The 11,333-nt window shown below is 43.2% G+C and overlaps 2 pseudogenes; one reads left to right on the top strand and one right to left on the bottom strand.

Moving 5' to 3' along the window:
• Positions 1-2,645: 2,645 nt before the first annotated feature.
• LOC147000316 (signal recognition particle RNA) lies at positions 2,646-2,963 on the bottom strand (annotated as a pseudogene).
• Positions 2,964-10,093: 7,130 nt separating this feature from the next.
• On the top strand, positions 10,094-10,468 carry LOC110284452 (small ribosomal subunit protein eS25 pseudogene; annotated as a pseudogene).
• Positions 10,469-11,333: the final 865 nt, after the last annotated feature.

Here is an 11,333-nt window from a genome sequence, read left to right as displayed (position 1 = left end):
CAGCACAGCCCATTGGGCAACCTCAGACGCTTCCTCTGCAAGTGGAGGGGTTTGCCAGAGGGAAGTAATGGAGCCGGAGATTCAGATACTCATAAGGGAATTGACCGAAATCTTTTCGAGGCTTTTTAAAGATTTTATTTTCTTATCGGAGGATTCAACGGCGCAGTTCGGTGGTGGGCCTCTGTTCTAGCATGTCTAAAGCTCTGGGTCCATCCTCGGCTCCACAACAGCTGAGCGGCAAAACCCAAATACGTCTAGTGTATTTTAACTAATTAGATCCTGGGGATATTTTATCTTAGCAGTAGTGGTGTGGTGTCCTCAGATCAGACTGTCACACACAATGTTCATATTCTAAGCAGTTCCCCTGGATTATATAGACCTGTTGGTTCTCAACCTGTAGGTCATGACTCCTGGGGAGGGGGTGGGGGTGAGAGGAGTAGTCAAATGACCCTTTCACAGTCGTCGACTAAGAAGACCATTGGAAACCACAGATTTTACATTCCAGTTCATAACAGTAGCAAAATTACAGTTATGAAGTAGCAACAGAAATTTATGGTTGGGGGTCACTACAGCATGAGGAACTGTATTAAAGCATTAGGAAGGTTGAGAACCACTGATCTAGACTAAGCTTGACAGGATCCACTCTTAAACTCTCACCTCACCTCATCCATAGCAAAGGCTGTTAACCCTTTGGAAACGATAGGCTTGTTTGACACAGGAACAAACAATTTGTAGCCGGTCAGGTAGTTCCGAGATACAAGCCTTTCCTGCCCAGTTTATCTTGCCTTTAGTTGTTTCATCAGACAGCAGGGTTTTCTGCAGCAGTCCTTTGAATGACCAGATTCTCACCATGTCCTAGTACATATAGTCACTGAGGGTTTTTTTTTTTTTTTAAAGTTTAGTTTAAGTTCAGAGTTCATGGGTGTAATGACTAAGTATGAATGTGGGTTCAGAAAGATCTACTAGGTTTGGTTTTATGACTTTACTAAGTTGATTTCTGTCCCTCCCCAGTTAAAATGGAACTGGATTATATTATATAGGATTATTGCCAGGATGAAAATATTTGTTACTGTTAAAACACTCAATTCAATGACTGGCACATACCAGATACTGGCCGTTTTATCCTTCACAGTACAGAGGCCCATTTCACATTTAACCTGAATTGGAAAACTTTCCCCATTTTTTTTTTTTAGTGTTTATGTTTTTCTTAATCATTGGACAATTTCCTATTATCTATGTGTGCATTATGGATATTAAAACCCTTCTAGATTTTGTGTGTGTGTGTTTGGGGGATAGAGTCTCATGTAGTCCAGGCTGCCCTTAAACTTCTTCCCCATTTCACTTCCTGAGAGCTGGGATTATAAGCATTCACCACTATGCTTAGTTCTATGCAGACCTGGGAATGGAGCCCAAGGCCTCTCATGTGCTAGACAAGCACTCTTTCAGCTGTGCTACATCCCCAGCCCTAAGTTTTCTAATCTATTGGCACTCTACATTTTAATTTAAATTCGATAGCCTTATTTCCCCTTCCAGACTGACTCATCCACTGGTGCAAGCTGTGGCATAGGCAGCTTCTTCTATGTGAAAGGGTCCTGAACGCTGGCTCACACCATTTACCCTGTGGCTGTCCTTCCTGGGTTCAGCCCATCTTTACTCAGCATAACTCAGCTAAGTGCCATGTCCACTCCCTTCCCATTCCCCCGCTTTCCACATTGTGCCTCTCACATCTCCCACCTCCTAATCTACTCAGTCACCTTTCCCACTACTCTCCACTCAGTACTTTGATAGACATTGAATTTTTATGGTTGATCTATTTCTCTTCTTAATAAAAATCCTCATATTGCTATCACCTAATTTTCACTTCTGGGACATAAATGTGAGTTCATAGTTTGATGCCGCCACTTATAACTGATATCCAAGTGGATGCGTTATTGAACTTGTCCGAGTTTTAATTTCTATGCCCTTAAGAGGTGGAAGATGCTGGTACCTATCAAGATAATGATTGGGAGAAGTAGGCATAGCATTACTTAAGGGTGGGAATGTCTTCTGAGGAATGCAGCATGAGGTGACTTTTGCCGTGTGAACCAAGACTCCTGGGCCAACAGGTTTGATTTCTGTTGCTGGGGTGAACACCACTACTAGAAACAATTTAGAGGAAAGGGTTTATTTCATCTTACCATCATCAAGGGAAGTCAGGGCAGGATCTCAAGCAGGGCAGGAACCCATGCAGAGACCATATAAGGAATGTGGCTTACTGCTTCACCTCTATGACTTGCTCAGATTGCATTTTTGTACAGCTGCACATCGACGGCCCTGCCCACAGTGAGCTTGTCCCTCCTACACCAATCAAGAATAAGTCCCTCAGACTTGCTTACAGGCATTCCGGTAGCGGTTTTTCCCAACTGAGATTTCTTCATCTCAGATGACCCTAGCTTTTCTTTTTTCTTTTTTAACATTTTATTATTTATTATTATATGTAAGTACACTGTAGCTGTCTTCAGACACACCAGAAGAGCATCAGACCTCATTACAGATGGTTGTGAGCCACCATGTGGGTGCTGGGATTTGAAGTCAGGACCTCCAGAAGAGCAGTTGGTGCTCTTAATCGTTGAGCCATCATCTCTCCAGCCCTTTCTTTTTTTCTTAAAAGACATGGTGTCTCGCTATGTTGCCCAGGCTGGAGTGCAGTGGCTATTCACTACAGTTACTACTATTAACAGGTGAGATCCCACTACTGTTCAACACGGGAGTTTTGACCTGCTCTGTTTCCTACCTGGACCGGTTCACCCCTCCTTAGACAACCTGGTGGTCCCCCGCTCCAGAGAGGTCACCATATTGATGCCAAACTTAGTGCGGATACCTGATTAGCATAGCGCACTACAGACCAGAACTGGACTCAAGCGATCCTCCTGTCTCAGCCTCCTAAGTAGCTGGGACTACAGGTGTGCTCCACCGCCCGAGGCGACCCTAGCTTTTCTTAAGCTGACAAAACAAACAAATAAAAAACCCATAAAAACAAAACAAATAACCCCCAAACCAAAACAAAAAACAAAAAAAAACCAAAACAAAACCTAGTCAGCTTAGTTGTGAACCACAGTGTTGTGCGGTGTATATCTGTTTTATTACTTTTAAAATTTGACACATTAATTTTAGGAACAATTTAATAACTTAGCTTCTTTTTCTCTATCAACAATTATATTCAAGTAAAGACAGGAGAAAATTTGTGAGTGGAGATATGGCTTTGATTTTTAATTTTTTAAAATCTTTAATTAAAAATCCTTTTACTCACCATGCGTGAGTGTTCACAGAGGAGCAAACATGCAGAGGACATGTTTCAGCTTTCAAGCATCGGTTTCCTTCTTCCACTATGAGGGTTCCTTGGACTGAACTCAGGTTGTCAGGTTTGGCAGCCAGTACCTTTATGGATCGAGCCTTCTCACTGGCTTTGAAATGTTCCTGGAAGATCATGCATGTGGACAGATAATAGATATCCTTGGGAGCTTTTCTTTTTTTTTTCTTTTTTTATTTTTAATATTTTTTATTACGTATTTTCCTCAAGTACATTTCCAATGCTATCCCAAAAGTCCCCCATACCCTCCCCACCACTTCTCTACCCACCCATTCCCATTTTTTTGGCCCTAGCGTTCCCCTGTACTTGGGCATATAAAGTTTGCATGTCCAATGGGCCTCTCTTTCCAGTGATGGCCGACTAGGCCATCTTTTGATACATATGCAGCTAGAGTCAAGAGCTCCGGGGTACTGGTTAGTTCATAATATTGTTCCACCTATAGGGTTGCAGATCCCTTTAGCTCCTTGGGTACTTTCTCTAGCTCCTCCATTGGGAGCCCTGTGATCCATCCAATAGCTGACTGTGAGCATCCACTTCTGTGTTTGCTAGGCCCGGGAGCTTTTCTTATTAGCTGAAAGGGATAAAAGCCTTTGTGAATCCAGACAATTTGCCGGAAGCTCATGGTTGGATTCTATAAAAGTCTGATGATGTAATCCTTATAAGACTCGTCGGTGTGGACACTGACTCATAGTTTTTTGGGTTTTTTGTTTGTTTGTTTTAACATGACTTGACTGTAGATGTCAACCAAAAAGGACAGATGCTATAGTTCATAACTGAAGTGGTCCTACTTGGTCTGGGAGAATACCTACAGGCCTTTGGATCTGTATATACTGAAAGTAAAGGAAAATCAAAATAATGAAAGTTACATTGCATTCATTGTCTCCATCCCTTACTCCATGTCTACAATCTTGTGACCTCTCTGACTCACCCCCTGAGGTGAGGCCATGAAGACCACACTCAGACACAATACCAGCCATATCCCTTGCGGCCCATTCTGGCTGACGTTTCCTAAAGAGTTGAAGGAATTATCTTATTTTGATTGTGATTTGGGCATAATAGCTAAGTGTTCCACTCCAATGTTCAACACCCTACTTTCATAACAAGCTGTCTAGACCTAAAAGTGTCTATTTACTATGAAGACTACACTTGTCTAAACTCATCCATTCAATTACTATCCAATATTCACCCGGTGCCTACAATGTGTCAAATATTGTTGGAGGATAGTTTTGTTTTAAGTTGAGTTTATGAACCTCAACTGTCTTAGTCAGGGCTTCTATTCCTGCACCAACATCATGACCAAGAAGCAGTTGGGGAGGAAAGGGTTTATTCAGCTTACACTTTCCACATTGCTGTTCATCACCAAAGGATGCAGGACTGGAACTTAAGCAGGTCAGGAAGCAGGAGCTGATGCAGAGGCCATGGAGGGATGTTAGTGGCTTGCTTCCACTGGCTTGCTCAGCTTGGTTTCTTATAGAACCAAGACTACCAGCCCAGAGATGGCACCGCCCGCAAGGGGCCTTTCCCCCTTGATCACTAATTGAGAAAATGCCTTGCAGCTGGATCTCATGGAGGCATTTCCCCAACTGAAGTCCCTTTCTCTGTGATAGCTCCAGCCTATGTCAAGTTGACACAAAACTAGCCAGTACACTCAATAAATCCACAATGAACATATGACAAAGATTTCAATTTAACTCATTATCTAGTGAAAGAATCAAAAGGAATCAATTTAACTCATTATCCAGTGAGGGAAGATATTTCAAAGATGTGATTAATAGTGATAAATACACAAGTGTTGCCTCACAGACACAAAACCGGCTTTTTTTTTTCCCTCCACAGGGAAAGCGGGAATCAGTGTGTTTGCCACTTTACAGAATTTACTAACGAGCACGGATTGCTCACATTGCTGCCAGGTTTCCGAGTTACCTTCTGTTTCTCAGTGTTAGAAGATGGTCTAGTCAGAGACAACTCTCTGAAGTTGAGTAGGAAGAAGACCAAGACGAAAGGCACAAGGAAGCGAATTACCACAGGAAAGTTGTTGAGCTGTGCTTGGTTCAGGAGAGCTGGAGGCATACAAGACAAAGGGCAGAGACCAGGACAAAGGAAAGAGTCAAAACACAATATGTCACACCTATGGACTAAGTCATCATAGGTGCCAGCCCCAGTCTCTCCACTTCCTTCTCAGCCACTGAGATGTGAGTAAGCAACCTCATGTTCCTGCCATAGTGCCAGCTACCTCAGGTGCCATGCATTTCCTTCACAAACAGTGAGTCAAAGGAAATCCTTCCTCCTTTAAGTTGCTGTTGGTCAGTATGAAAAAATGTAAGGGATGCAGGAAATTAAAACTGAGAAGTAAAGCTATTGCTGTGGTAACCCTGACCACGTGGCTCGTATGTGTTTGGAAGTAGAACACCGGAGGAATATGGAAAGAGCTTAGAGTCACAGCCTAGCAAAGCCTTGGTATGCTGTAAGCTCACAGTTCTAGGGTAAAAGGAATGTCAAGGTGGTAGGAATTTGAGAGAGCTAGTCATTTTCTATCCCTAGTCAGGAGCAGAGAGCACTGAATGCATGCACTCTCGTGCTGAGCTTGATTTTTATGTAGTTCAGAATCCTCTGCCTAGGGAATGGTGCCACCCACAGTGGCTGTGTCTTCCAATCTCCTTTACTGTAATCAAGATAATCCCCCCGCAGGCATGCACACAGACCAACCTAATCTAGACAGTCCCTCATTGAGACTCCCTTCCCAGGTGATTCTAGATTGTTTCAAATTGATAAAACTAACAAGTACAAAGTGTGAGAGATGATAGGACGTCTTAGTTACTGTTCTATTGATGTGAAGACCCAGGCAACTCATTTAAAAGGAAGCATTTAATTGGGGGCTTGCTTACAGTTTCAGAGGGTTAGTCCACGATCATCACGGCAGGAAGCAGAGGGGCATGGCATTGGAGCAGCAATGAGAGCTTTACATCCTGATCCACAGGCAGCAGACAGAGAGGGAGCTACTGGGCCTGGCCTGGGCCTTTGAAACCTCAGTGACACACCTCCTCCCACAAGGCCACGCCTCCTAATCTTTTCCAATCAGCTAATCAACTGGGAACTAAGCATGCAAATATATGAACTATGGGGACCATTTTTAATCCAACACACAGGATTATAATGTCTTGCACAGACGTTCTTGAAAGCCATCGAATCTAGGCACTACGTGGCAGGGTCAGATTCCATGGAAGGAGTACTGGAGAGGCCTTAGTATGTAGCCTTAGTTGTGATGGATACCTCAGGACATTGTAAATATCAGAAACATGAGATGTCTGTGGAGGAAGGCTGCCCACAAAGTAGAGCTACCCAGAGATAGCCTGTGTATGCCTCAGGTGGACTGGCGTTATCAGAACCTGTTGGTGTTCTGATGTTGTCACTACAAACTTTGGATAATGGACATGGGCTACAGAGTTTGTGTTTGCTGGCTAGGTTTTGGTCTTGGTCTTGTCTAGTATTTTCTTGTTAGAGTTCCATCCCTCCCCTTTGGAATGGCAATGCTTAGTCTGAGCCATATTATATTGAAACTAAGTAACTTAAAGCTTTGATTTGCTGGGTTTTATAGCTGAGAGCCTTGAGTCTAGAAGACACTTTCGACTTTTGAACAGCATTGGAACTGTAAGCCCTTCTAAAAAGTATTTTTTTTTCCATTTCATTTATTTTTCTTGTATGTGTTGCAGGTGTTGGGGGCATAGTGTGCAATGATGTGTGTCTTAGGAGGCCCTAAGACAACTTGTGGGAGTCTGTTCTTGCCTTGAGGACACATGGTAGCACACACCTTTATCTGCTGAGCTATCTTTTAAGGTTGGATTGAAAGTATGCAGCATAATGAGATAGCATGAACCTGTGAGAACCCATGTCAAAATTTGAATGAAAATGTCCTCTCCAGTCTCATGTGTTTGATCGCCTGGCCTTCAACTGGTGGTGTTCTGGAAGGTTATAGACCTTCAGGAGGTGGGCCATAGCTGGAGAAAGCAGGTTCTCAGCTGCCACACCTTGTCTGTCATGATGGATTATATCCTTATAAACCATGAGCCCAGATTAGCTTTTTCCTTTCCTGTTGTTTCTTGACAGAGTGAAGGAATCACTATGACTGAAAAATTCTAAGGTATTAATTTATGGGTTGTTTGGTTTGGAAGGAAGCAAAACAATGCAGTTTTGTTTGTGTATGTATCGCTAAGGATGGATGGACCCAGGTGTGTGTGTGTGTGTGCACCAGGGTGTGTATTGTGGTCAGATTCCTTCCTTCACAATGTGTGTTCCAAAGATTGAACCCCAACACACCCCCATAGTCATAAACAGAATGAACACATAAGCAAATGTAATTTTTAAAGCATCTGTGATGGTTTGTATATTCTTGGCCCAGGGAGTGTCACTATTAGGAGGTGTGGCCTTGTTGGAGTAGGTGTGGCCTTGTTGGAGTAGATGTGTCACTGTGGGCATGGGCTTTAAGCCTCTCATCCTAGCTGCCTGGAAGTCAGCCTTCCACTAGCAGCATCTTCAGATGAAGATTTAGAACTCTCAGATCTGCCTGCACCATGCCTGCCTGGATGCTGCCATACTCCCACCTTGATGATAATGGACTGAACTTCTGAACTTGTAAGCCAGCCCCAATTAAATGTTGTCCTTTGTAAGACTTGCCTTGGTCATGGTATCTACTCTTAGCAGTAAGCCATAACTAACACAGCATCTGTCTCAGGTCTGGACCTTGTTGCCACATTTTCAGCCTGTCCATGCAGCACGGACTCAGGCTGCTCTTTCTGCCACTCCCACTGGTAAGCACAGATGCTCCAAGCATTGGATCTTCTTCCTTACCCAAGTACTCAACTACTTTTTCAAGTTAGTTTTTGAGGCAGGCTTGTTATATTGCCAAGACTGGCTTTGAACTCACAATGTTGCAGCCACACTCCTACCCCTAAATGCTAGGATTATAGGTGTAAGCCACCATACATAGACTCAGACACATTTTTTTTTAAACTGTAAAGTATCAAGAGAAAATGAAGAGATCAAATTATTTGGAGGTGTCAATCCTTGTTTCTTAGACCCAGGATCAACTATTTCTTGTTCCCCCTGCCCCCCAGGTTTATGCTTTATTGCAGAAGTGTATGTGTTGAATGTAGAGCTGAAGAACTCCTGAAAGAACACTACATTTCTTTCCAACTCTCATTCTCCTCCCCCAGCTCCATATACAGAATCCCAGTCGATGCCTGCATGAAAACGGTTGAAAAATCAAAGAGACAGTCTAGATCGTGAATCTTCACTGACAGTTTGAGTGGGTTTAAGAAGCACATCTGGGTGTGTCTATGAGACTGTTTCCAGAAATCTTTAACTGAGGAATGGATGTGGCACCAGCCTGTGGGCTGGAGTCTTGGCTGGACAGCTAAGTACCAGTATTCATCGATCTGCTTCTTGCCTATAGATGTGACCAGCCATGTTCCTGCCACCATGCCTTTCCCATTATGATAGACTATATATCTTCTCAAGCTGTGAGTCAAAATGAGTGCTTCTGTAGTTACTTCTTGTCAGCTATGTGGTCAGAATAAGAAAAATAACATATATACAGTCTAATCTCCACAAAGATATCACAATAAAAAAAAAAAGCCGGGCGGTGGTGGCGTATGCTTTTAATCACAGCACTTGGGAGGCAGAGGCAGAGGCAGAGGCAGAGGCAGAGGCAGAGGCAGAGGCAGAGGCAGAGGCAGAGGCAGAGGCAGAGGCAGAGGCAGAGGCAGAGGCAGAGGCAGAGGCAGAGGCAGAGGCAGAGGCAGAGGCAGAGGCAGAGGCAGAGGCAGAGGCAGAGGCAGAGGCAGAGGCAGGTGGATTTCTGAGTTCGAGACCAGTCTGGTCTACAGAGTGAGTTCCAGGACAGCCAGCGCTATACAGAAAAACTCTGTCTTGAAAACAAACAAACAAACAAACAAAAAACAAAAACAAAAAAAGGAAAAAGATGGTATCTCAGAGTAGACATCCCCTGGGGAGGAAGAGGATATTACAGCATCATGAAATGTTCTTGTTAATCTTCAAGCCAAGATTTTCAGGCTTGAAACTATCCTTGAGACAGAATATCAATGCTTTAAGAAATTAAAAAAAACATTCATTTATGCTACTACCAATGATATTACCATCTGATCCTTCTTTAAAAAAAACAAACTCTGAGCAAAGATGTTAGGATAAGAATAAAATTAGACATTCTGATAAAAGTGGCGTAGTGATAGGAAAATCTTGAATCAGATTTAGCTGATGTTTACTGTGGAAGACAAATTTCAGTTAGGGTAGGAATTACAACTCAGGTATTATTTCTAATAAAAATAAGACAGTATTGGGAGTTTCAACAGACTTATTACATCATTGAGCCTTACAGCAGGCTTTTAAATTTGTGGCAATAACAGTTGCATTGGCTACAGTGTAACATATAAGGACATTTATTTAGTAATGAATTCACTCATTTTTCTGTACTTTCTTGGCTCTTAAGATGGATGCTGGCATACTAGCATTTCTCACACTGGGATACATGTAAGAATCATATGATGGTGCTGCAGATCCTCAAAGGGGGATACACTAGAGCCAATTCTATTGGTACATGTATACCCCAAAGAATTTAAGTCAAGGGCTCAAATGTTCGTACACTAAAGTTCATAGCAACACTAGCTATAATAACAAAAATAGACATCTTAGTGAGGCTGCAGTGGTCTACACTACTCCCTGAGCTTCGCCATGCCGCCAAAAGACAACAACAAGAAAGATGCCGGAAAGTCAGCCAACAAGGACAAAGACCCAGTAAACAAATCTGGTGGCAAGGCCAAAAAAGAAGAAGTGGTCCAAAGGCAAAGTTTGGGACAAGTTGAACAATCTCGTCCTGTTTGACAAAGCTACAGATGACAAACTCTGTAAGGAAGTTCCGAACTATAAGTTATTACTCCAGCTGTGGTCTCTAAGAGACTGAAGACTCACGGTTCCTTGGCCAGGGCAGCCCTTCAGGAGCTACTTACTGTAGGACTTACCAAGCTGGTTTCAAAGCACAGAGCCCAAGTCATTTACCCCAGAAACACAAAGGGTGGAGACGGCCCAGCTGCTCCTGAAGATGCATGAACAGGTTCAATCAGCTGTGCATTTAGGAAAAGAAAACTTTATTGAATCAAAAAAAATTAGCAAAAATACTGGAAAAATCCAAATGTTAGATGTGGTACATAAATACAGTTGAATATTGTTCAGATATAAAAAAAGAAATGACATTTCTGATCCCTGCTACCGGAGTCGGGGTTGTAGCTCAGTGATAGATGAATTTATGAATAAAGCCCTAGAGGCAAGCCCCAACTCCCAAATATACAGAGACTAACACATGTGTTAGCATGCATGGACTTGGAAAGCAGTATGCAGTGAATAATCCAGAGGATGGTAGAGTCAGTGAGTCATAGAGACAGAAAACAGACTGGTGGCTTCCAGGGGCTGGGGAGCCAGGGAATAGAAGTTAGTTGTTTAGTGAAGAGCGATAACATGAGGTGATGAGAAGTTCTGAGAGAGTGTAGTGGTTATACTATGCCTGTGAATGGACGCCCTGGCACTGACTTGGTGACTTAAAGTGGTTGCAGTGATGCCCATCTTAGAACTTGGGAGGTATGGGAAGGAGGGTGAGGGTTTCATATGCTTTCCCTATGTAATGTGGGCTTCCACATCATGAGGCAGCCTCAGACTCACAGGAATTTGAGGCCATCCTGGGATATGTGAGTCTCTATCTCAAAATAAACAAGCAAAAAGCAACAGCAGCAGCAGCAGCAGCAGCAGCAGCAGCAGCAACAACAACAACAAAATGAGGCTGGGAAGATGGCTCAGGGGCTAAGAGAGAGACTTGGTGCTTTTCTAGAGGACCTGGGTTTGGCTCTCAGCACCCATTTGGTGGCTCACTCCATCTATAGTTCTGGTTCCAGGAAATTTGACACCCTCTTCTGACCTCAAG

The sequence above is a fragment of the Mus caroli genome, unplaced genomic scaffold, assembly GCF_978045245.1.
Source record: "Mus caroli unplaced genomic scaffold, Mus_caroli_1 scaffold_19, whole genome shotgun sequence".
Lineage (NCBI taxonomy): Eukaryota > Metazoa > Chordata > Mammalia > Rodentia > Muridae > Mus > Mus caroli.
Note: the sequence above shows the minus strand (reverse complement) of the source record. Positions and strands in the feature narration are given on the sequence as shown.